This window comes from Vicugna pacos, unplaced genomic scaffold (genome assembly GCF_048564905.1).
Source record: "Vicugna pacos unplaced genomic scaffold, VicPac4 scaffold_20, whole genome shotgun sequence".
NCBI classification, from domain to species: Eukaryota; Metazoa; Chordata; class Mammalia; order Artiodactyla; family Camelidae; genus Vicugna; species Vicugna pacos.
Genome location: NW_027328741.1, coordinates 25600190 through 25625043, shown reverse-complemented (window position 1 = coordinate 25625043; position 24854 = coordinate 25600190).

The following is a 24854-nucleotide window of genomic DNA, read 5'->3' as shown; positions in this document are numbered from 1 at the left end:
TTAGGGATGTAGTTTTAAAATCTCCATGCCAATAGAGAGACACTCGCTAAAATCTAGCTATAGAGAAAAAACCCCACAATAGTTCAAAGCCTGGCCTATGTAAATACTCAGGGAACACAAGCTAAGGGATTCTAATAGAACCCAGGTGCTGCTGTCATTTGGAGTAGTCTCCCCATGCTCAGGATTCCAGAAAGCTTCTTCGTGTGTGTACTGTTGGTGGAGAAACAGTGTCCACGCATATTCCAGGGGGCAAAGGTATTCCCTTGTTGGGGGTTGTTGGTTAAACACCTCCAATTCTCATGGAGAGGCACTCACTAATACTTGGATTTAGAGAACAAATCCCACTTTGAACCGCACTCCAGCTAATGCAATCCATCAGGGAAGAGAAGCTTAAGGATTCTACTAGAATACTGGCACTGATGTAAGCTGGAGGAACTTTCCCACTCTCATATTCCGGTAGCCAGACTTGTGGGGGGAGGGATTTGTGTATCCGCACTCCACGTAGATGGATGTGGGCACAGGTGTACCCCTTTAGGGAGAATTCACCTAAATACTTCCTCAGTCCATCGGGGGGCACTCGCTACAATTTGGCCTCAAAGCCCAACCCCCAGCTTTCCCTCAGAGCCAGGCCTAGGGAACAACTCAGGTATTACAAGCTAAAGGATATTATTAGAACCCAGGCGCTGCTGTCACTTGAAAATGCGGGCCCACACTCAGGACACCTGAGCACGTCTTTGTGTGTGTGTTGGAAGTGGGGAAACAGAGTCCATGCATCTTTATGCGGGCACAGTTATTCCTAGGTAGATGATGTATTTTAAACACCTTCACTGCCCATAGAGAGGCACTGGATATTACTTGGCTTTACAGCCCAACCCCCACCTTCGCTCAAAGCCCAGCCTAGGAGAACACTCAAGGAAGTCAAGCTAAGGGATTCTACTAGATCCCTGGTGCTGCTGTTTGTTGGAGGAGCCCCCGCACACTCAGGAAACGAGAACAATTCTTCGCACGTGTTCTGGTGGTGTGGAAACAGAGTCCACGCATTTTTCCTGGGGCACAGGTATTCCTAGGTTGGAGGATGTAGGTTAAACACCTCCACATCCGATGGATAGGCACTCGCTAATACTTCGTTTTAGAGCCCAACCTCCAATTTCTCACGCACTCCTGGCAGGGCAAGCCATCACGGAAGACAAGCTAAGGGATTGTATTGAACCTAGATGCTGCTGTCACATGGAGGAACTTCCCAACACTCAGGACTCCGGAGACACTCTTGTGTGTGGGGGAGGTGTGCAGCCCCAATCCACGCAGATGAATGTTGACACAGGTGTTCCTCGGTAGGGGAGTTCCCTAAGTAATTCCTCAGTCAATCTGTTGGCAAAAGCTGCAACTTTGCCTCCAAGCACAACCCCCAGCTTTCGCTCGCAGCCCGGCCTAGGGAAACACTCAGGGAATACAAGCTGAGTTATTCTATTCGAACGCAGGCGCTGCTGTCAGTTGGAGGAACTTCCACACACTCAGGATTCCGGATCCCTGCCTTGTGTGTGGGGGGAGTTGTGGAGACCCAGTCCACGCAGATGTATGGGGGCACATGTGTTCCATTTTAGGGTGAAATCCTCTAAGTACTTCCCCAGTAAATCAGGGTGCACTCATTGCTACTTGGACTTCAAGCCCAAACCCCACTTCCCCCCACACTCCAGCCTAGGCATGCCATCAGGGAAGACAAGCTAAGGGATACTATTAGAACCCAGGCGCTGCTGTCAGGTGGAGGAGACTCCCCACACTCAGGATACCTGAACAATTCTTTGTGTTTGTGCTGGTGTTGGGGACACATAGTACACGCAACTTTATGGGGCACAGGTGTTCCCAGGGAGGGAATGTACTTTAAACACCTCCACTGCCCATAGAGAGGCACTCGCTATTACTTGGCTTTAGAGCCCAACCCCCAAATTCGCACCCAGCCGGTCCTTGGAAAACACACAGGGAAGTCAACCTAAGGGACCCTATTAGATCCCAGATGCTGCTGTCAGTTGGAGGTGCCTCCCCACACTCAGGATAAAAGAACAGTTCTTCATGTGTGTGCTGGAGGTGGGGAAAGAGACTCCACGCATTTTTCAAGGAGCACAGGTGTACCCAGTTTGTGGGTTTTTGGTTAAGAACCTCCACATCCCATGAAGAAGCACTCGCTAATACTTGGATTTAAAGCCCAACCCCCACTTTTCCCCGCACTCCGTATCAGGCAACCAAACAGGGAAGACAAGTTTAGCGATTTTATTAGAAACCAGGCCCTGCTATCAGTTGGTGGATGCTGCCCACTCTCAGGATAACTGGGCAAGTGTTCGTGTGTGTGCTGGAGGTCTGGAAACAGACTCCACGGATCTATATGGGGGCACAGGTGTTCCCAGGTTAGGGATGTAGTTTAAAATCCTCCACTAACCATAGAGAGGTACTCGCAAATACTTGGTTTGGATCCCAAACCACACTTTCCCCCGCACTCCCGCCTAGGCATACCATCAAGGAAGACAAGCAAAGGGATTCAGTTAGAACCCAGGCGCTGCTGTCAGTTGGAGGAACTTCTCTGCACTCAGGATTCCGGAACACATTCTTGTGTGTGGGGGAGTTGTGCAGCCCCACTCCACCCAGATGAATGGGGGCAAAAGTGTTCCCTATAGGGAGAAGTCCTCTAAGTACTTCCTCAATCGATCAGGGGGCACACACTGCTACTTGGACTCCAAGCCCAACCCCCAGCTTTCCCTCACATCCCGGACCAGGGAAACACTCGTATTACAAGCTAAGGGATTCTATTAGAACACAAACGCTGCTGTCATTTTGAGGAGACCTCCAAACTAAGGATATCTGAAAGTCTTCGTGTGTGTTCTGGAGTTGGGAAAGATATTCCACGCAACTTTATGGGGGCACAGGTGTTCCAAAGTTGGGGATTTGGTTTAAACACCTCCACTGCCCATAGAGGGGCACTCGCTAATCCTTATTTTTAGGGCCCAACCCACACATTCACTCACAGCCCGGCCTAGGTAAACACTCAAGGAAGTCAAGCTAACGGATTCTATTAGACCTCAGGTGCTGCTGTCATTTGGAGGAAACTCCCCACATTCAGGATAGAAGAACACTTCCTCGTTTGTGTGCTGGAGGTGGGGAAACAGAGTCCAGGCATCTTCCAATTGGCACATGTATTTCTACGTTGCTGGTTGTAGTTAAAATTTCTCAACATCACATGTAGATGCATTGGCTAATGCTTGGTATTAGAGCCGAAAACCCACATTACCCTGCACTCCAGCAGAAGCAGACCATCAGGGAAGGCATGTTAAGGGATTCAAGAACAAAAGGCGCTTCTGACAGTAGGATGAACGTCCCAAAACTCAGGATTCCGGAACCCAACACTTTGTGGCGGGTAGATGTGGAGCCAAAATCCAAGTAGATGAATGGGGTCACAGTTGTTCCCCATTAGGGAGAATTCCTCTAAATACTTCCACATTCCATCGGGGGGCAGTTGTTGCAACTTGGACTCCAAGCCAAACACCCAGTTTTCCCTCTAAGCCCGGCCTAGGGAAACACTCAAGGAAACCAATCTAAGTGATTCTATTAGAACCCAGGCGCTGCTGTCATGTGAAGGAGCCTCCCCACTATCAGGAAACCTGACCACGTCTCCGTGTGTGTGCTGCAGGGGGGAAACAGAGGCCACTCATCTTTATGGGGGCACAGGTGTTCCAAGGTTGGGGAAGTAGTTTCAAACCCTGCACTGCCCACAGAGATGTACTCTGTAATACTTGGCTTTAGAGCCCATCCCCCACCATCGATCAATGCTAGGCCTAGGAAAACACTTAGGGAAGTCAAGCTAAGGGATTCTACTCGAACCCAGGTGCTGCTGTCAGTTGGAGGAACTTCCCCACACTCAGAACACCAGAACACTTCTTCGTGTGTGTGCTGGATATTGGGTAACAGAGTCAAATCATCATATAGTGGGCACAGTTAATTCATTGTGGTGGTTTGTAGGTTAAACACCCACATCCCATGGATAGGCTCTCGCTAATACTTGGTTTAGAGCCCAATCCCAACTTTCCCCCGCACACCGGCCATGGCATGCCATCATGGAAGACCAGTTAAGGTATTGTATTAAACCCAGGCGCTGCTGTTAGTTGCAGGAACTTCCCCACACTCAAGACATCTGAACCCAATGTCGTGTGTGTGCTGCAGGAGGGAAACAGAGTCCACGCATCTTTATGGGGGCACAGGTGTTCCCAGGTTTGGGATATACTTTAACCACATCCACTGCCAATATATAGGAACTCGCTAATACTTGGTTTTAGAGCAAACCCCCAATTTCGCTCACAACCCGGCCAAGGAAACTACTCAGGAATATCAACCTAATGGATCCAGTTAGATCCCAGGTGCTACTGTCACTTGCAGGAGCCTCCCCACACTCAGGATACCAGAACACCACCTAGTGTGTGTGCTGAAGGCGGGGAAACAGTGTCCTTGCATCTTTCAGGGGGCACAGGTATTCCCAAATATTTGGTTGTAGGTTAAACCACTTCAAATCCCGTGGAGAGGCACTCAATAATACTTGGATGTAGAGCCCAACCCTCACATTCCCCCGCACTCCCGCCTAGGCTAGCCATCAGTGAAGACAAGTTAATGGATTGTATTAGAACCCAGGCCCTGCTGTCAGTTGTAGGTGCCTCCCCACACTCAGGAAACCTCAACCCGTTTTCGTGTGTGTGCTGGAGGTGGGGAAACAGAGTCCACGCATTTTTGGGGGGGCACAGGTATTCCAAGTTTCGGGATGTATTTTAAACACCTCCAATGCCCATAGAGAGGCACTCGCTAGTACTAGAGTTTAGTGCCCAACACCCACCTTCGCTCACAGCCTGGCCAAAGGAAACACTCAGGGAAAGCAAGCCAAGTGATATTATAAGGTCCCAGGTTCTCCTGTTATTTGGAGGTGCCTACCCACACTCAGTATACCAGAACTGTTTTTCCTGGGTGTGCTGGAGGTGGGGAAAGGAGACCACGCATGTATATGGGGGGCAGGTGTTTAAAGGTAAGGGATGTAGTTTTAAAATCTCCATGCCAATAGAGAGGCACTCGCTAAAACCTAGCTATAGAGACCAAACCCCACAACAGATAAAAGCCTGGCCTATGTAAATACTCAGGGAACACAAGCTAAGGGATTCTAATAGAACCCAGGTGCTGCTGTCATTTGGAGTAGTCTCCCCATGCTCAGGATTCCAGAAAGCTTCTTCGTGTGTGTACTGTTGGTGGAGAAACAGTGTCCACGCATATTCCAGGGGGCAAATGTATTCCCTTGTTGGGGGTTGTTGGTTAAACACCTCCAATTCCCGTGGAGAGGCACTCATTATTACTTGGATTTAGAGAACAAATCCCACTTTGAACCGCACTCCAGCTAATGCAATCCATCAGGGAACAGGAGCTTAAGTATTCTAGTAGAACCCTGGCACTGATGTAAGCTGGAGGAACTTTCCCACTCTCATATTACGGTAGCCAGACTTGTGGGGGGAGGGAATTGTGTATCCGCACTCCACATAGATGGATGTGGGCACAGGTGTACCCCTTTAGGGAGAATTCATCTAAATATTTCCTCAGTCCATCGGGGGGCACTCGCTACAATTTGGCCTCAAAGCCCAACCCCCAGCTTTCCCTCAGAGCCAGGCCTAGGGAACAAATCAGGTATTACAAGCTAAAGGATACTATTAGAACCCAGGCGCTACTGTCACTTGAACGTGCCGGCCCACACTCAGGATACCTGAGCACGTCTTTGTGTGTGTGTTGGAAGTGGGGAAACAGAGTCCATGCATCTTTATGGGGGCACAGTTATTCCTAGGTAGATGATGTAGTTTAAACACCTTCACTGCCCTTAGAGAGGCACTGGATATTACTTGGCTTTACAGCCCAACCCCCACCTTCGCTCAAAGCCCAGCTTAGGAGAACACTCAAGGAAGTCAAGCTAAGGGATTCTACTAGATCCCTGGTGCTGCTGTTAGTTGGAGGAGCCTCCCCACATTCAGGAAACCAGAACAATTCTTCACACGTGTGCTGGTGGTGTGGAAACATAGTCCACGCATTTTTCCTGGGGCACAGGTATTCCTAGGTTGGAGGATGTAGGTTAAACACCTCCACAACCAATGGATAGGCACTCGCTAATACTTCGTTTTAGAGCCCAACCTCCAATTTCTCCCGCACTCCTGGCAGGGCAAGCCATCACGGAAGACAAGCTAAGGGATTGTATTGAACCTAGATGCTGCTGTCACATGGAGGAACTTCCCAACACTCAGGACTCCGGAGACACTCTTGTGTTTGGGGGAGGTGTGCAGCCACAATCCACGCAGATGAATGGTGACACAGGTGTTCCACGGTAGGGGTTTCCCTAAGTAATTCCTCAGTCAATTGGTTGGCACAAGCTCTACTTGGACTCCAAGCACAACCCCCAGCTTTCGCTCGCAGCTCAGCCTAGGGAAACACTCAGGGAATACAACTGAGTTATTCTATTCGAAAGCAGTCGCTGCTGTCAGTTGGAGGAACTTCCACACACTCAGGATACCTGAGCACGTCTCCGTGTGTCTGATGGAGGTGGAGAAACAGAGCCCACGCATCTTTATGGGGTCACAGGTGTTCCAAAGTTGTGGAAGTTGTTTCAAACCCTCCACAGCACACAGTGTTGCACTCTCTAATAATTGGCTTTAGAGCCCATCCCCCACCATCGCTCACTGCTAGGCCTAGGAAAACACTTAGGGAAGTCCAGCTAAGGGATTCTATTAGAACCCAGGTGCTGTTGTCAGTTGGAGGAGCGTCCCCACTCTCAGGAAAACAGAAAACTTCTTTGCACGTGTGCTGGTGGTATGGAAACTGAGTCCACACGTTTTTCTTGGGGCACAGGTATTCCAAATTTGGAGGATGTAGGTGAAACAACTCCACATTCCATGGATAGGCACTCGCTAATATTTCGTTATAGAGCCCAACCTCCAAATTCCCACGCACTCCTAGCAGGCAAACAATCAGGGAAGACAAGCTAAGGGATTGTATTGAACCCAGGTGCTGCTGTTGCTTGGAGGAACTTCCCAACACTCAGAACACCAGAACATTTTTTCGTGTGTGTGCGGGATGTAGGGAAACAGAGTCAAAGCATCTTTCAGGGGGCACAGTTATTCCATGGTTGTGGGTTGTAGGTTAAACACCCACATCCCATGGAAAGGCTGTCACTAATACTTGGTTTAGAGCCCAATCCCAAATTTCCCACGCACACTGGCCTTGGAAACCCATCATGGAAGACAAGTTAAGGTATTGTATTAGAACCCAGGCACTGGTGTTAGTTGGAGGAACCTCCCCAAACTCAAGACATCTGATCCCGATATCGTGTGTGTTCCAGATGAGGGAAACAGGATCCACGCATTTTTATGGGGGCACAGGTGTTTTCAGTTTGAGGATATACTTTAACCACCTCCACTGCCAAAAGATAGGAACTCGCTAATACTTGGTTTTAGAGCACAACCCCAAATTTGCTCAAAACCCGGCCAAGGAAAATACTCAGGGAAGTCAACCTAATGGATCCAATTAGATCCAAGATGCTACTGTCAGTTGTAGGAGCCTCCCCACACTCAGGATACCAGAAAATTTCGTGTGTGTGCTGTAGGTGGGGAAACAAAGCACACGCATTTTCCAGGGGGCACAGTAATTCCAAGGTTGTGGGTTGTATGTTCAACATCTCCAGTTCCTATGGAGAGGCACACGCTGATACTTGGTTTTAGAGCCCAAATCCGACTTTCAACCACACTCTGGCCTAGGAAAACCATCAGGGAAGACAAGCAAAGGGATTCTATTAAAACCAAGACGCTGATGTCACTTGGAGGAATTACCCCACCCTCAGGATTCTGGAACCCAACCTTGTGTGGTGGGGAGGTGTGGAGCCCCAATCCACGCAGATGAATGGGTGCTCAGGTGTTTCCTTTTAGGGAGAATTCCTTTAAGAACTTTCACAATCCTTCGGGGGGTACTCGCTGCTACTTGGACTCCAAGTCCAACCTCCAGCTTTCCCTCATGGCCAGGAATAAGGAAACACTCAGGGAACACAAGCTAAGGGATTCTAATAGAACCCAGGTGCTGCTGTCATTTGGAGTAGCCTCCCCATGCTCAGGATTTCAGAAAACTTCTTCGTGTGTGTGCTGTTGGTGGAGAAACAGAGTCCACTCATATTTCAGGGGTCACAGGTATTCCCTTGTTGTTGGTTGTTGGTTAAACACCTCCATTTACCATTGAGAGGCACAAATACTTGGATTTAGCTCCCAAATCCAACTTTGAAACGCACTCCAGCTAATGCAATCCATCAGGGAAGAGAAGCTTAAGGATTCTACTAGAACACTGGCACTGTTGTCAGTTGGAGGAACTTTCCCTCTCTCAGGATTCCGGAATCCATTCTTGTGGGGGTGGGATTTGTGTATTCCCACACCACGTAGTTCGATGTGGGCACAGGTGTTTCCCATTAGGGATAATTCAGCTAAATTATTCCTCAGTCCATCGGGGTGCACTTGCTGCTCTTTTAACTCAAACCACAACCTCCAGCTTTCCCTCAGAGCCAAGCTTAAGGAAACACTCAAGGATTACAAGCAAAGGGATTGTAATAGAACCCAGGCGCATCTGTCACATGAAAGTGCCGGCCCGCACTCAGGATATCTGAACAAGTATTCATGTGTGTTTTTGAAGTGGGGAAACAGAGTCCATGCATCTTTATGGGGGCTCAGTTTTTCCCAGGTAGATGATGTAGTTTAAACACCTTCACTGCCCATAGAGAGGCACTGGATATTTCTTGGCTTTAGAGCCCAACCCACATCTTCGCTCAAAGCCCAGCCTAGGAGAACAATCAAGGAAATCAAGCTCATTAATTCTATTAGATCCCTGGTGCTGCTGTTAGTTGGAGGATCCTCCCCACACTCAGGAAACCAGAACAATTCTTCGCTCGTGTGCTGGACGTGTGGAAACAGAGTCCACTCATTTTATTTTGGGCACAGGTATTCCTAGGTTGGAGGATGTCGGTTAAACACCTCCACATACCATGGATAGGCAATCGATAATACTTCGTTTTAGAGCCCAAATTCCAATTTCCCCCGCACTCCTGGCAGGGCAAGCCATCAGGGAACACAAGCAAAGGGATTGTATTGATCCCAGGAGCAGCTGTCACATGGAGTAACTTCCCAAAACTCAGGACTCCGGAGACACTCATGTGTGTTTGGGAGGTGTGCAGCCCCAATCCACGCAGATGAATGGTGACAAAGGTGTTCCCTTGTAGGGCAGTGCCCTAAGAAATTCCTCAGTCTATCGGTTGGTACAAGCTGCTAATTGGCCTCCAAGTTCAACTCCCAGCTTTCGCTCGCAGCCCGGCCTAGGGAAACACTCAGGGAATACAAGCTGCGTTATTCTATTAAACCTCAGGCACTGCTGTCCATTGGAGGTACTTCCACACACTCAGGATTCCCGATCCCAGCCTTGTGTGTGGGGGAGCTGTGGAGACCCAGTCCACGCAGTTGAATGGGGGCACAGGTGTTTCAATTTAGGGTGAAAATCTCTAAGTACTTCCTCAGTAAATCGGGGGGCACTCGTTGCTACTTGGACTTCAAGCCCAATCCCCCCTTTCCCCCACAATCCACCCTAGGCATGCCATCAGGGAAGACAAGCTAAGGAATTCAAATAGAACCCAGGTGCTGCTGTCAGTTGGAGGAGACTCCCCACACTCAGGAGACCTGAATAAGTCTTTGTGTGTGTGCTGGTGTTGGGGATACATAGTCCACGCAACTTTATGGGGGCACAGGTGTTCCCAGGGAGGGAATGTACTTTAAACACCTCCACTGCCCATAGAGAGGCACTCGCTATTTCTTGGCTTTAGAGCCCAACCAACCCCCACCTTCGCTCCCAGCCTGTCCATGGAAAACTCTCAGGGAAGTCAATCTAAGGGATCCGATTAGATCCCAGATGCTGCTGTTAGTTGGAGGTGCCTCCACACACTCAGGATACCAGAACACTTTTTCATGTGTGTGCTGGATGAGTGGAAACAGAGTCCACGCATTTTTCAAGGAGCACAATTATTCCCAGTTTGTGGGTTTTTGATTAATAACCTCCACTTCCCATGGAGAAACACTCTCTAATACTTGGTTTTAGAGCCCAACCCCCACTTTGGCCTGCATTCCGTATCACACAGCCAAACAGGGAAGACAAGTTAAGCGATTTTATTAGAACACAGGCCCTGCTGTCAGTTGGAGGAGGCTGCCCACTCTCAGGATAACTGTGCAAGTGTTCGTGTGTGTGCTGGAGGTCTGGAAACTGAGTCCACGGATTTTATGGAGCCACAGGTGTTCCCAGGTTAGGGATGTAGTTTAAACACCTCCAGTTACCATAGACAGGTTCACACAAATACTTGGTTTTGGAGCCCAAACCACACTTTCCCCTGCACTCCCGCCTAGGGGTACCATCATGGAAGAGAAGCAAAGGGATTCAATTAGAACACAGGCGCTGCTGTCAGTTGAAGCATCTTCCCTTTAGTCAGGATTCCGGAAAACATTGTTGTGTGTGGTGGAGTTGTGCATTCCCACTCCACCCAGATGAATGGGTCAAATGTGTTCCCTTTAGGGAGAAGTCCTCTAAGTAATTCCTCAGTTGATCAGGGGGCCCACAGTGCTACTTGGCCTCCAAGACCAACCCTGAGATTTCCCTCACATCCCGGACGAGGGAAATACTCGTTTTACAAGCTAAGGGATTCTATTAGAACCCAAGCGCTGCTGTCATTTTGAGGAGCCCCCCCCCACACTAAGGCTATCTGAAAGTCTTCGTGTGGGTTCTGGAGCTGGGAAAGGCATTCCATGCATCTTTATGGGGACACAGGTGTTCCAAGTTGGGGATTTGGTTTAAACACCTCCAATGCCCATAGAGGGGCACTCGCTAATCCTTGTCTTTAGAGCCCAACCCCCACATTCGCTCACAGCCCGGCCTAGGTAAACACTCAAGGAAGTCAAGTTAACGGATTCTATTAGACCCCAGGTGCTGCTGTCAATTGGAGGGAACTCCCCACATTCTGGATAGAAGTACAAATCTTCGTTTGTGTGATGGAGGTGGGGAAACCGAGTCCAGGCATCTTTCAGGTGGTACATATATTCCCACGTTGCTGGTTGCATGTAAAATTTCTCAAATTCCCATGTAGATGCATTGGCTAATACTTGGTATTAGAGCCGAAACCCCACATTCCCCTGCACTCCAGCATAGGCAAACCATCAGGGAAGGCAAGTTAAGGGATTCAAGTAGAACACAAGCGCTGCTGACTGTTGGAGGAACATCCCCACACTCAGGATTCCGGAACCCAACCTTGTGTGGCGGGAAGGTGTGGAGCCTCAATCCAAGTAGATGAATGGGGTCACACTTGTTCCCCATTAGGGAGAAGTCCTCTAAATACTTCCACATTCCATCGGGGGGCAGTTGCTGCTACTTGGCCTCCAAGCCAAACTCCCAGGTTTCCCTCTCAGCCCGGCCTAGGGAAACACTCAAGAAATACAAGCTAAGGGATTGTATTAGAACGCAGGCGCTGCTGTCATTTGGAGGAGACTCCCCACAATCAGGATACCTCATTACGTCTCCGTGTGTGTGCTGGAGGTGGGGAAACAGAGTCCACACATCTTTATGGGGGCACAGGTGTTCCAAGGTTGTTTTTAGTATTTTCAAACCCTCCACTACCCACAGAGATGCACTCGCTAATACTTGGCTTTAGAGCCCATCCCCCACCATCGCTCACTAATAGGTCTAGGAAAACACATATGGATGTCAAGCTAAGGGATTCTATTAGAACCCAGGTGTGCTGTCTGTTGGAGGAACCTCCCCACACTCAGAAAATCAGAACACTTCTTCCTGTGTTTGCTGGAGGTGGGGAAACTTAGCACACGCATTTTTCAGGGGGCAGAGTTATTCCATGGTTGTGGGTTCTAGGTTAAACACCCACATCCCATAAATAGGCTCTCGCTAATACTTGGTTTGGAGCCCAATCCCAACTTTCCCCCGCACACCGGCCTTGGCAAGCCATTATGGAAGACAAGTTAAGGTATTGTATTAGAAACCATGAGCTGCTGTTAGTTGGAAGAACCTCCCCACTCTCAAGACATCTGAACCCAATGTCGTGTGTGTGTTGGAGGAGGGAAACAGAGTCCACTCATCTTTATGGGGGCACAGGTGTTCCCACGTTGGGGATGTAGTTAAACTCTTCCACTGCTCATCGATAGGCACTCGCTATTACTTTGGTTTAGTGCCCAACCCCACCTTAACTCACATCGCGGCCAAAGGAAACAATCAGGGATGTCAATTCCAGAGATTCTATTAGATCCCAGGTGCTGCTGTCAGTTTAAGGAGCCTCCCCACACTTAGGATAACATAATAATTCTTTGTGTGTGTGCTGGAGTTGGGGAAACGAATCTACACATCTTTCAAGGGGCACAGGTATTCACAGGTTGTGGATTGCAGTTCAAAGACCTCCACATCCCATGGAGAGGCACTCGATAGTACTTGGATGTCGAGGCTGAACCCCACATTCCCCCGCACTCTGGCATAGACAAGTCATCAGCGAAGGCAAACTTAGGGATTCTATTAGAACCCAGTCGCTGTTGTCAGTTGGAGAATCTTCCCCACACTCAGGATCCGGAATCCAGCCTTTCGTGTGGGGGATGTGTGGAGACCCACCCCACTCAGAAGTATGGGGGCACAGGTGTTCCACGTTAGGGAGAATTCCTCAAAATATTTCCTCAGTCCAATGGAGGCACTCGATGCTACATGGACTCCAATCCCAACCCCCAGGTTTCCCTCGCAGTCCAGCGTAGGGAAACACACAGGAAATACAAGCTAAGGGGTTTTATTTGAACCCAGGCACTGCTGTCATTTGGAAGATCTTCCCCACTCTCAGGATACCTGAACACATTTTCGTGTGTGTGCTGGAGGTGGTGAAAGTGTGTCTCCACGCATCTTCATGAGGGCACAGGTGTTCCCAGGTTTGGATGTAGTTTAAACACCTCCACTGAACATAGAGACGCACATGCTAATACTTGGCTTTAGAGCCCAACCCCCACCTAGGCTCAGAGCCCGGCCTAGGAAAACACTGAAGGATGTCAAACATAGGGATTATATTAGATCCCAGGTGCTGCTGTCAGTTTGAGGAGTCTCCCCACACTCAGGATACCAGAACACCACCTAGTGTGTGTGCTGGAGGTGGGGAAACAGAGTCCAGGAATCTTTCAGGTGGCACATGTATTCCCACGTTGCTGGTTGTAGGTAAAATTTCTCCAATTCCCATGTAGATGCATTGGCTAAAACTTGGTATTAGAGACGAAAACACATTCCTCTGCACTCCATCCTAGGCAAACCATCAGGGAAGGGAAGTTAAGGGATTCAAGTAGAACACAAGCGCTGCTGACTGTTGGAGGAACATCCCCAAACTTAGGATTCCGGAACCCAACCTTGTGTGTCGGGGAGAAGTGGAGCCACAATCCAACTAAATGAATGGGGTCATATTGGTTTCCCATTAGGGAGAAGTCCTCTAAATACTTACACATTCCATCGGGGGGCAGTTGCTGCTACTTGGCCTCCAAACCAATCTCCCAGCTTTCCCTCTCAGCCCAGCCAATGGAAACACTCAAGGAATACAAGATATGTTATTCTATTAGAACCGAGGCGCTGCTGTAATTTGGAGGAGCCTCCCCACAATCAGGATACCTGAGCACGTCTCCGTGTGTGTGATGGAGGTGGGGAAACAGAGCCCACGCATATTTATGGGGGCACAGGTGTTCCAATTTTGGGGATGTTGTTTCAAACCCTCCACAGCACACAGTGTTGCACTCGCTAATAATTGTCTTTAGAGCCCATCCCCCACCATCGCTCACTGCTAGGCCTAGGAAAACACTTAGGGAAGTCCAGCTAAGGGATTCTATTAGAACCCAGGTGCTGCTGTCATTTGGAGGAGCGTCCTCACACACAGGAAAACAGAACACTTCTTCACACGTGCGCTGGTGGTATGGAAACTGAGTCCACACGATTCTCTTGGGGCACAGGTATTCCAAAGTTGGAGGATGTAGGTGAAACAACTCCACATTCCATGGATAGGCACTCGCTAATATTTCGTTATAGAGCCCAACCTCCAAATTCCCACGCACTCCTAGCAGGCAAGCAATCAGGGAAGACAAGCTAAGGGATTGTATTTAACTCAGGTGCTGCTGTTGCTTGGAGGAACTTCCCAACACTTAGAACACCAGAACATTTCTTCGTGTGTGTGCGGGATGTAGGGAAACAGAGTGAAAGCATCTTTCATGGGTCACAGTTAATCCATGTTTGTGGGCTGTATGTTAAACACCCACATCCCATGGAAAGGTTCTCACTAATACTTGGTTTAGAGCCCAATCCCAAATTTCCCACGCACACTGGCCTTGGCCACCCATCATGGAAGACAAGTTAAGGTATTGTATTAGAACCCAGGTGCTGGTGTTAGTTGGAGAAAACTCCACAAACTCAAGACATCTGATCCTGATATCGTGTGTGTGCCGGATGAGGGAAACAGGATCCATGCATTTTTATGGGGGCACAGGTGTTTTCAGTTTGAGGATATACTTTAACCACCTCCTCTGCCAAAAGATAGGAACTCGCTAATACTTGGTTTTAGAGCACAACCCACAAATTCGCTCAAAACCCAGCCAAGGAAAATACTCAGGGAAGTCAACCTAATGGATCCAATTAGATCCAAGTTGCTACTGTCAGTTGTAGGAGCCTCCCCACACTCAGGATACCAGAAAACTTCGTGTGTGTGCTTTAGGTGGGGAAACAAAGCACACGCAATTTTCAGAGGGCACAGTAATTCAAAGTTTGTGGGTTGTAAGTTCAACATCTCCAGTTCCCATGGAGAGGCACACGCTGATACTTGGTTTTAGAGCCCAAATCCGACTTTCAACCACACTCTGGCCTAGGAAAACCATCAGGGAAGACAAGCAAAGGGATTCTATTAAAACCAAGGCGCTGATGACACTTGGAGGAACTATCCCACCCTCAGGATTCTGGAACCCAACCTTGTGTGGTGGGGAGGTGTGGAGCCCCAATCCACGCAGATGAATGGGTGCTCAGGTGTTTCCCTTTAGGGAGAATTACTTTAAGAACTTTCACTTTCCTTCGGGGGTTACTCGCTGCTACTTGGACTCCAAGTCCAACCTCCAGCTTTCCCTCATGGCCAGGAATAAGGAAACACTCTGGGAACACAAGTTAAGGGATACTAATAGAACCCAGGTGCTGCTGTCATTTGGAGTAGCCTCCCCATGCTCAGGATTCCAGAAAACTTCTTCGTGTGTGTGCTGTTGGTGGAGAAACAGAGTCCACTCATATTTCAGGGGGCACAGGTATTCCCTTGTTGTGGGTTGTTGGTTAAACACCTCCATTTACCATTGAGAGGCACAAATACTTGGATTTAGCTCCCAAATCTCACTTTGAACCGCACTCCAGCTAATGCAATCCATCAGGGAAGAGAAGCTTAAGGATTCTACTAGAACACTGGCACTGTTGTAAGTTGGAGGAACTTTCCCTCTCTCAGGATTCCGGAATCCATTCTTGTGGGGGGGGATTTGTGTATCCCCACTCCACGTAGTTGGATGTGGGCACAGGTATTCCTCATTAGGGATAATTCATCTAAATTATTCCTCAGTCCATCGGGGTGCACTTGCTACAATTTTGACTCAAAGCCCAACTTCCAGTTTTCCCTCAGAGCTAAGCCTAAGGAAACACACAAGGATTACAAGCTAAGCGATTTGTAATAGAACCCAGGCGCATCTGTCACATGAAAGTGCCGGCCCGCACTCAGGATAACTGAACAAGTATTCATGTGTGTTTTTGAAGTGGGGAAACAGAGTCCATGCATCTTTATGGGGGCTCAGTTTTTCCCAGGTAGATGATGTAGTTTAAACACCTTCACTGACCATAGAGAGGCACTGGATATTTCTTGGCTTTAGAGCCCAACCCACATCTACACTCAACGCCTAGCCTAGGAGAACAATCAAGGAAGTCAAGCTCAGGAATTCTATTAGATCCCTGGTGCTGCTGTTAGTTGGAGGATCTTCCCCACACTCAGGAAACCAGAACAATTCTTCGCTCGTGTGCTGGACGTGTGGAAACAGAGTCCACTCATTTTACTTTGGGCACAGGTATTCCTAGGTTGAAGGATGTAAGTTAAACACCTCCACTTACCATGGATAGGCACTCGCTAATACTTCGTTTTAGAGCCCAACTTGAATTTCTCCCGCACTCCTGGCAGGGCAAGCCATCACGGAAGACAAGCTAAGGGATTGTATTGAACCTAGATGCTGCTGTCACATGGAGGAACTTCCCAACACTCAGGACTCCGGAGTCACTCTTGTGTGTGGGGGAGGTGTGCAGCGCCAATCCACGCAGATGAATGGTGACACAGGTGTTCCCCTGTAGGGGAGTTCCCTAAGAAAATCCTCAGTCAATCGGTTGGCACAAGCTGCTACTTGGCCTCCAAGCACAATCCCCAGCTTTGCTCGCAGCCCGGCCTAGGGCAACACTCAGGGAATACAAGCTGAGTTATACTATTCGAACGCAGTTGCTGCTGTCAGTTGGAGGAACTTCCACACACTCATGATTCCGGATCCCAGCCTTGTGTGGGGGAGAGTTGTGGAGACCCAGTCCACGCAGATTAATGGGGGCACAGGTATTCCAATTTAGGGTGAAATCATCTAAGTACATCCCCAGTAAATCAGGGGGCACTCGTTGCTTCTTGGACTTCAAGCCCAAACCCCACTATCTCCCACACTCCAGCCTAGGCATGCCATCAAGGAAGACAAGATAAGGGATTCTATTAGAACCCAGACGGTGCTGTCATTTTGAGGAGCCCACCCACAATAAGGATATATGAAAGTCTTCGTGTGTGTTCTGGAGGTGGGAAAGATATTCCACGCATCTTTATGGGGGCACAGGTGTTCCAAAGTTGGGGATTTGGTTTAAACAACTCCACTGCCCATAGAGGGGCACTCACTAAGCCTTGTTTTTATGGCCCCACCCCCAAATTCGCTCACAGCCCGGCCTAGGTAAACACTCAAGGAAGTCAAGCTAACGGATTATATTAGACCTCCGGTGCTGCTGTCATTTGGAGGAAACTCCCCACATTCAGGAAAGAAGAACAATTCCTCGTTTGTGTGCTGGAAGTGGGGAAAGAGAGTCCAGGCATCTATCAGGTGGCATATGTATTCCTACGTTGCTGGTTGTAGTTAAAATTTCTCAATTTCACATGTAGATGCATTGGCTAATACTTGGTATTAGAGACGAAACCCCACATTCCCCTGCACTCCAGCATAGGCAAACCATCAGGGAAGGCAAGTTAAGGGATTCAAGAACACAAGCGCTGCTGACAGTTGTAAGAACGTCCCAAAGCTCAGGATTCCGGAACCCAACATTTTGTGGCGGGTAGATGTGGAGCCAAAATCCAAGTAGATGAATGGGGTCACACTTGTTCCCCATTAGGGAGAAGTCCTTTAAATAATTCCACATTCCATCGGGGGGCAGTTGCTGCTACTTGGCCTCCAAGCCAAACTCCCAGCTTTCCCTCTAAGAAAGGCCTAGGGAAACACTCAAGGAAAACAATCTAAGGGATTCTATTAGAACCCAGGCGCTGCTGTCATTTGGAGGAGCCTCCCCACTATCAGGATACCTGACCACGTCTCCGTGTGTGTGCTGCAGGGGGGTAACAGAGTCCACTCATTTTTATGGGGGCACAGGTGTTCCAAGGTTGGGGAAGTAGTTTCAAACCCTCCACTGCCCACAGAGATTCACTGTCTAATACTTGGATTTAGAGCCCATCCCCCACCATCGCTCAATGCTAGGCAAAGGAAAACACTTAGTGAAGTCAAGCTAAGGGATTCTATTCGAACCCAAGTGCTGCTGTCAGTTGGAGGAACCTCCCCACACTCAGAACACCAGAACACTTCTTCGTGGGTGTGCTGGATGTAGGGAAACAAAATCAAAGCATTTTTCAGGGGGCACAGTTATTTCATGGTGGTGGTTTGTAGGTTAAACACCCACATCCCATGGATAGGCTCTCGCTAATACTTGGTTTAGAGCCCAATCCCAACTTTCCCCCGCAACCCGGCCATGGCAAGCCATCATGGAAGACCAGTTACCGTGTTGAATTACAACCCAGGCGCTGCTGTTAGATGCAGGTACATCCCCACACTCAAGACATCTGAACCCAATGTCGTGTGTGTGCTGCAGGAGGGAAACAGGGTCCACGCATCTTTATGGGGGAACAGGTGTTCCCAGGTTGGGGATATACTTTAACCACCTCCACTGCCAAAATATAGGAACTCGCTAATTCTTGGTTTTAGAGCACAACCCCCAATTTCGCTCCCAACCCGGCCACGGAAAATACTCAGGAATATCAACCTAATGGCTCCAATTAGATCCCAGGTGCTACTGTCACTTGCAGGAGCCTCCCCACACTCAGGATACTAGAACACCACCTAGTGTGTGTGCTGAAGGCGGGGAAACAGTGTCCTTGCACCTTCAGGGGGCACAGGTATTCCCAAATATTTGGTTGTAGATTAAACCACTTCAAATCCCGTGGAGAGGCACTCAATAATACTTGGTTTTAGAGCCCAACCCTCACATTCCCCTGCACTCCCGCCTAGGCAAGCCATCAGTGAATACAAGTTAATGGATTGTATTAGACCCCAGGCCCTGCTGTCAGTTGTATGTGCCTCCCCACACTCATGAAACCTCAACCCGTTTTCGTTTGTGTGCTGGAGGTGGGGAAACAGAGTCCACGCATTTTTGAGGGGGCACAGTTGTTCCAACTTTGGGGATGTATTTTAAACACCTCCAATGCCCATAGTGAGGCACTCGCTATTACTAGAATTTAGTGCCCAACACCCATTTTCGCTCACACCCTGGCCAAAGGAAACACTCAGGGAAAGCAAGCCAAGTGATATTATAAGTTCCCAGGTGCTGCTGTCATTTGGAGATGCCTACCCACACTCATTATATCAGAAGTGTTCTTCGTGGGTGTGCTGGAGGTGGGGAAAGGGAGACCACGCATTTATATGGGGGGCAGGTGTTTAAAGGTTAGGGATGTAGTTTTAAAATCTCCATGCCAATAGAGAGGCACTCGCTAAAACCTAGCTATAGAGACCAAACCCCACCATACATCAAAGCCTGGCCTATGTAAATACTCAGGGAACACAAGCTAAGGGATTCTAATTGAACCCAGGTGTTGCTGTCATTTGGAGTAGTCTCCCCATGCTCAGGATTTCAGAAAGCATCTTCGTGTGTGTACTGTTGGTGGAGAAAGAGTGTCCACGCATATTCCAGGGGGCAAAGGTATTCCCTTGTTGGGGGTTGTTGGTTAAACACCTCCAAATCCCATGGAGAGGCACTCATTATTACTTGGATTTAGAGAACAAATCCCACTTTGAACCGCACTCCAGCTAATGCAACACATCAGGGAACAGAAGCTTAAAGATTCTACTAGAACACTGGCACTGTTGTCATTTGGAGGAACTTTCCCTCTCTCAGGATCCCGGAATCCATTCTTGTGGGGGGGGATTTGTGTATCCCCACTCCACATTGTTCGATGTGGGCACAGGTGTTCCCAATTAAGGATAATTCATCTAACTTATTCCTCAGTCCATCGGGGTGCACGTGCTACTCTTTTGACTCAAACCCCGACCTCCAGCTTTCCCTCAGAGCCAAGCCTAAGGAAACACTCAAGGATTACAAGCAAAAGTTTGTAATAGAACCCAGGCGCATCTGTCACATGAAAGTGCCGGCCCGCACTCAGGATATCTGAACAAGAATTCATGTGTGTTTTGGGAGTGGGGAAACAGAGTCCATGCATCTTTATGGGGGCTCAGTTTTTCCCAGGTAGATGATGTAGTTTAAACACCTTCACTGCCCATAGAGAGGCACTGGATATTTCTTGGCTTTAGAGCCCAACCCACATCTTCACTCAAAGCCCAGGCTAGGAGAACAATCACGGAAGTCAAGCTCAGGAATTCTTTTAGATAACTGGTGCTGCTGTTAGTTGGAGGATCCTCCCCACACTCAGAAAACCAGAACAATTTTTCGCTCGTGTGCTGGACGTGTGGAAACAGAGTCCACTCATTTTATTTTGGGCACAGGTATTCCTAGGTTGGAGGATGTCGGTTAAACACCTCCACATACTATGGATAGGCAATTGCTAATACTTCGTTTTAGAGCCCAAATTCCAATTTCCCCCGCACTCCTGGCAGGGCAAGCCATCAGGGAACACAAGCAAAGGGATTGTATTGATCTCCGGAGCTGCTGTCTCATGGAGGAACTTCCCAAAACTCAGGACTCCGGAGACACTCATGTGTGTTTGGGAGGTGTGCAGCCCCAATCCACGCAGATGAATGCTGACAAAAGTGTTCCCTTGTAGGGCAGATCCCTAAGAACTTCCTCAGTCAATCGGCTGGCAGAAGCTGCTACTTGGCCTCCAAGTTCAACTCCCAGCTTTCGCTCGCAGCTCTGCCTAGGGAAACACTCAGGGAATACAAGCTGTGTTATTCTATTAAACCTCAGGCACGGCTGTCAATTGGAGGAACCCTCAAACATTCAGGATTCCCGATCCCATCCTTGTGTGTGGGGTAGTTGTGGAGACCCAGGCCACGCAGTTGAATGGGGACAGAGGTGTTTCAATTTAGGGTGAAAACCTCTAAGTACATCCTCAGTAATTCGGGGGGCACTCGTTGCTACCTGGACTTCAAGCCCAACCCCCCTTTCCCCCACAATCCAGCCTAGGCATGCCATCAGGGAAGACAAGCTAAGAGATTCAAATAGAACCCAGGCGCTGCTGTCAGTTGGAGGAGACTCCCCACACTCAGGAGAGCTGAATAAATCTTTGTGTGTGTGCTGGTTTTGGGGATACATAGTCCACGCAACTTTATGGGGGCACAGGTGTTCCCAGGGAGGGAATGTACTTTAAACACCTCCACTGCCCATAGAGAGGCACTCGCTATTACTTGGCTTTAGAGCCCAAACAACCCCCACTTTCGCTCCCAGCCTGTCCATGGAAAATACTCAGGGAAGTCAACCTAAGGGATCCGATTAGATCCCAGATGCTGCTATCAGTTGGAGGTGCCTCCACACACTCAGGATACCAGAACACTTTTTCATGTGTGTGCTGGATGAGTGGAAACAGAGTCCACGCATTTTTCAAGGAGCACAGGTGTTCCCAGGTTGTGGGTTTTTGATTAATAACCTCCACTTCCCATGGAGAAACACTCTCTAATACTTGGTTTTAGAGCCCAACTCCCACTTTGGCCCGCATTCCGTATCACAAAGCCAAACGGGGAAGACAAGTTAGGCGATTTTATTAGAACCCAGGCCCTGCTGTCAGTTGGAGGAGGATGCCCACTTCCAGGATAACTGTGCAAGTGTTCGTGTGTGTGCTGGAGGTCTGGAAACAGACTCCACGGATCTATATGGGTGCACAGGTGTTCCCAGGTTAGGGATGTAGTTTAAAAACCTCCACTAACCATAGAGAGGTACTCGCAAATACTTGGTTTGGATCCCAAACCACACTTTCCCCCGCACTCCCGCCTAGGCATACCATCAGGGAAGACAAGCAAAGGGATTCAGTTAGAACCCAGGCGCTGCTGTCAGTTGGAGGAACTTCTCTGCACTCAGGATTCCGGAACACATTCTTGTGGGGGGGGGGAGTTGTGCAGCCCCACTCCACCCAGATGATTGGAGGCAAAAGTGTTCCGTTTAGGGAGAAGTCCTCTAAGTACTTCCTCAATCGATCAGGAGGCACTCACTGCTACTTGGACTCCAAGCCCAACCCCCAGGTTTCCCTCACATCCCTGACCAGGGAAACACTCGTATTACAAGCTAAGGGATTCTATTAGAACCCAGACGCTGCTGTCATATTGAGGAGCCCCCCAAACTAAGGATATCTGAAAGTCTTCGTGTGTGTTCTGGAGGTGGGAAAGATATTCCACGCATCTTTATGGGGGCACAGGTGTTCCAAAGTTGGGGATTTGGTTTAAAGCCCTCCACTGCCCATAGAGGGGCACTCGCTATTCCTTGTCTTTAGGGCCCAACCCCCACATTCGCTCACAGCCCGGCCTAGGTAAACACTCAAGGAAGTCAAGCTAAAGGATTCTATTAGACCTCAGGTGCTGCTGCCATTTGGAGGAAAATCCACACATTCAGGATAGAAGAACACTTCCTTGTTTGTGTGCTGGAGGTGTGGAAACAGAGTCCAGGCATCTTTCAGGTGGCACATATATTCCTACGTTGCTGGTTGTAGTTAAATTTTCTCAACTTCACATGTAGATGCATTGGCTAATACTTGGTATTAGACCCGAAACCCCACATTCCCCTGCACTCCAGCATAGGCAAACCATCAGGGAAGGCAAGTTAAGGGATTCAAGAACACAAGCGCTGCTGAAATTTGGAGGAACTTCCCAAAACTCAGGATTCCGGAACCGAAAACTTTGTGGCGGTTACATGTGGAGCCAAAATCCAAGTAGATGAAAGGGGACACACTTGTTCCCCATTAGGGAGAAGACCTCTAAATACTTCCACATTCCATCGGGGGGCAGTTGCTGCTAATTGGCCTCCAAGCCAAACTCTCAGATTTCCCTCTAAGCCCGGCATAGGGAAACACTCAAGGAAAACAATCTAAGGGAATCTAATAGAACCCAGGCGCTGCTGTCATGTGGAGGAGCCTCCCCACTATCAGGATACCTGACCACGTCTCCGTGTGTGTGCTGCAGGGGGGAAACAGAGGCCACTCATCTTTATTGGGGCATAGGTGTTCCAAGGTTGGGGAAGTAGTTTCAAACCCTCCACTGCCCACAGAGATGCACCCTCTAATACTTGGCTTTAGAGCCCATCCCCCACCATCGCTCACTGCTAGGCCTAGGAAAACACTTAGGGAAGTCAAGCTAAGGGATGCTACTCGAACCCAGGTGCTGCTGTCAGTTGGAGGAACCTCCCCACACTCAGAACACCAGAAAACTTCTTCGTGTGTGTGCTGGATGTAGGGAAACAGAGTCAAAGCATCTTTCAGGGGGCACAGTTATTTCATGGTTGTGGTTTGTAGGTTAAACACCCACATCCCATGGAGAGGCTCTCGCTAATACTTGGTTTAGAGCCCAATCCCAATTTTTCCCCGCACACCAGTTTTGGCAAGCCATCATGGAAGACCAGTTAAGGTATTGTATTACAACCCAGGCGCTGCTGTTAGTTGCAGGAACCTCCCCACACTCAAGACATCTGAATCCAATGTCGTGTGTGTGGTGCAGGAGGGAAACAGAGTCCACGCATCTTTATGGGGGCACAGGTGTTCCAAGGTTGGGGAAGTAGTTTCAAACCCTCCACTGCCCACAGAGATGCATTCTCTAATACTTGGCTTTAGAGCCCATCCCCCACCATCGCTCACTGCTAGGCCTAGGAAAACACTTAGGGAATTCAAGCTGAGGGATTCTACTCGAACCCAGGTGCTGCTGTCAGTTGGAGGAACCTCCCCACACTCAGAACACCAGAACAATTCTTCGTGTGTGTGCTGGATGTAGGGAAACAGAGTCAAAGCATCTTTCAGGGGGCACAGTTATTTCATGGTTGTGGTTTGTAGGTTAAACACCCACATCCCATGGAGAGGCTCTCGCTAATACTTGGTTTAGAGCCCAATCCCAATTTTTCCCCGCACACCAGTTTTGGCAAGCCATCATGGAAGACCAGTTAAGGTATTGTATTATAACCAAGGAGCTGCTGTTAGTTGCAGGAACCTCCCCACACTCAAGACATCTGGACCAAATGTCGTGTGTGTGGTGCAGGAGGGAAACAGAGTCCACGCATCTTTATGGGGGCACAGGTGTTCCCAGGTTGGGGATATACTTTAACTAACTCCACTGCCAATATATAGGAACTCGCTAATACTTGGTTTTAGAGCAAACCCCCAATTTCGCTCACAACCCGGCCAAGGAAAATACTCAGGAATATCAACCTAATGGATCCAATTAGATCCCAGGTGCTACTGTCACTTGCAGGAGCCTCCCCACACTCAGGATACCAGAACACCACCTAGTGTGTGTGCTGAAGGCGGGGAAACAGTGTCCATGCATCTTTCAGGGGGCACAGGTATTCCCAAATATTTGGTTGTAGATTAAACCACTTCAAATCCCGTGGAGAGGCACTCAATAATACTTGGTTTTAGAGCCCAACCTTCACATTCCCCCGCACTCCCGCCTAGGCTAGCTATCAGTGAAGACAAGTTAATGGATTGTATTAGAACCCAGGCCCTGCTGTCAGTTGTAGGTGCCTCCCCACACTCAGGAAACCTCAACCGGTTTTCGTGTGTGTGCTGGAGGTGGGGAAACAGAGTCCACGCATTTTTGGGGGGGCACAGGTGTTCCAAGTTTGGGGATGTATTTTAAACACCTACAATTCCCATAGAGAGGCACTAGCTATTACTATTATTTAGTGCCCAACACCCACTTTCGCTCACAGCCTGGCCAAAGGAAACACTCAGGGAAAGCAAGCCAAGTGATATTGTAAGGTCCCAAGTGCTGCTGTCATTTGGAGGTGCCTACCCACACTCAGTATACCAGAACTGTTTTTCCTGGGTGTGCTGGAGGTGGGGAAAGGGAGACCACGCATGTATATGGGGGGCAGGTGTTTAAAGGTAAGGGATGTAGTTTTAAAATCTCCATGCCAATAGAGAGGCACTCGCTAAAACCTTGCTATAGAGACCAAACCACACAACAGATCAAAACCTGGCCTATGTAAATACTCAGGGA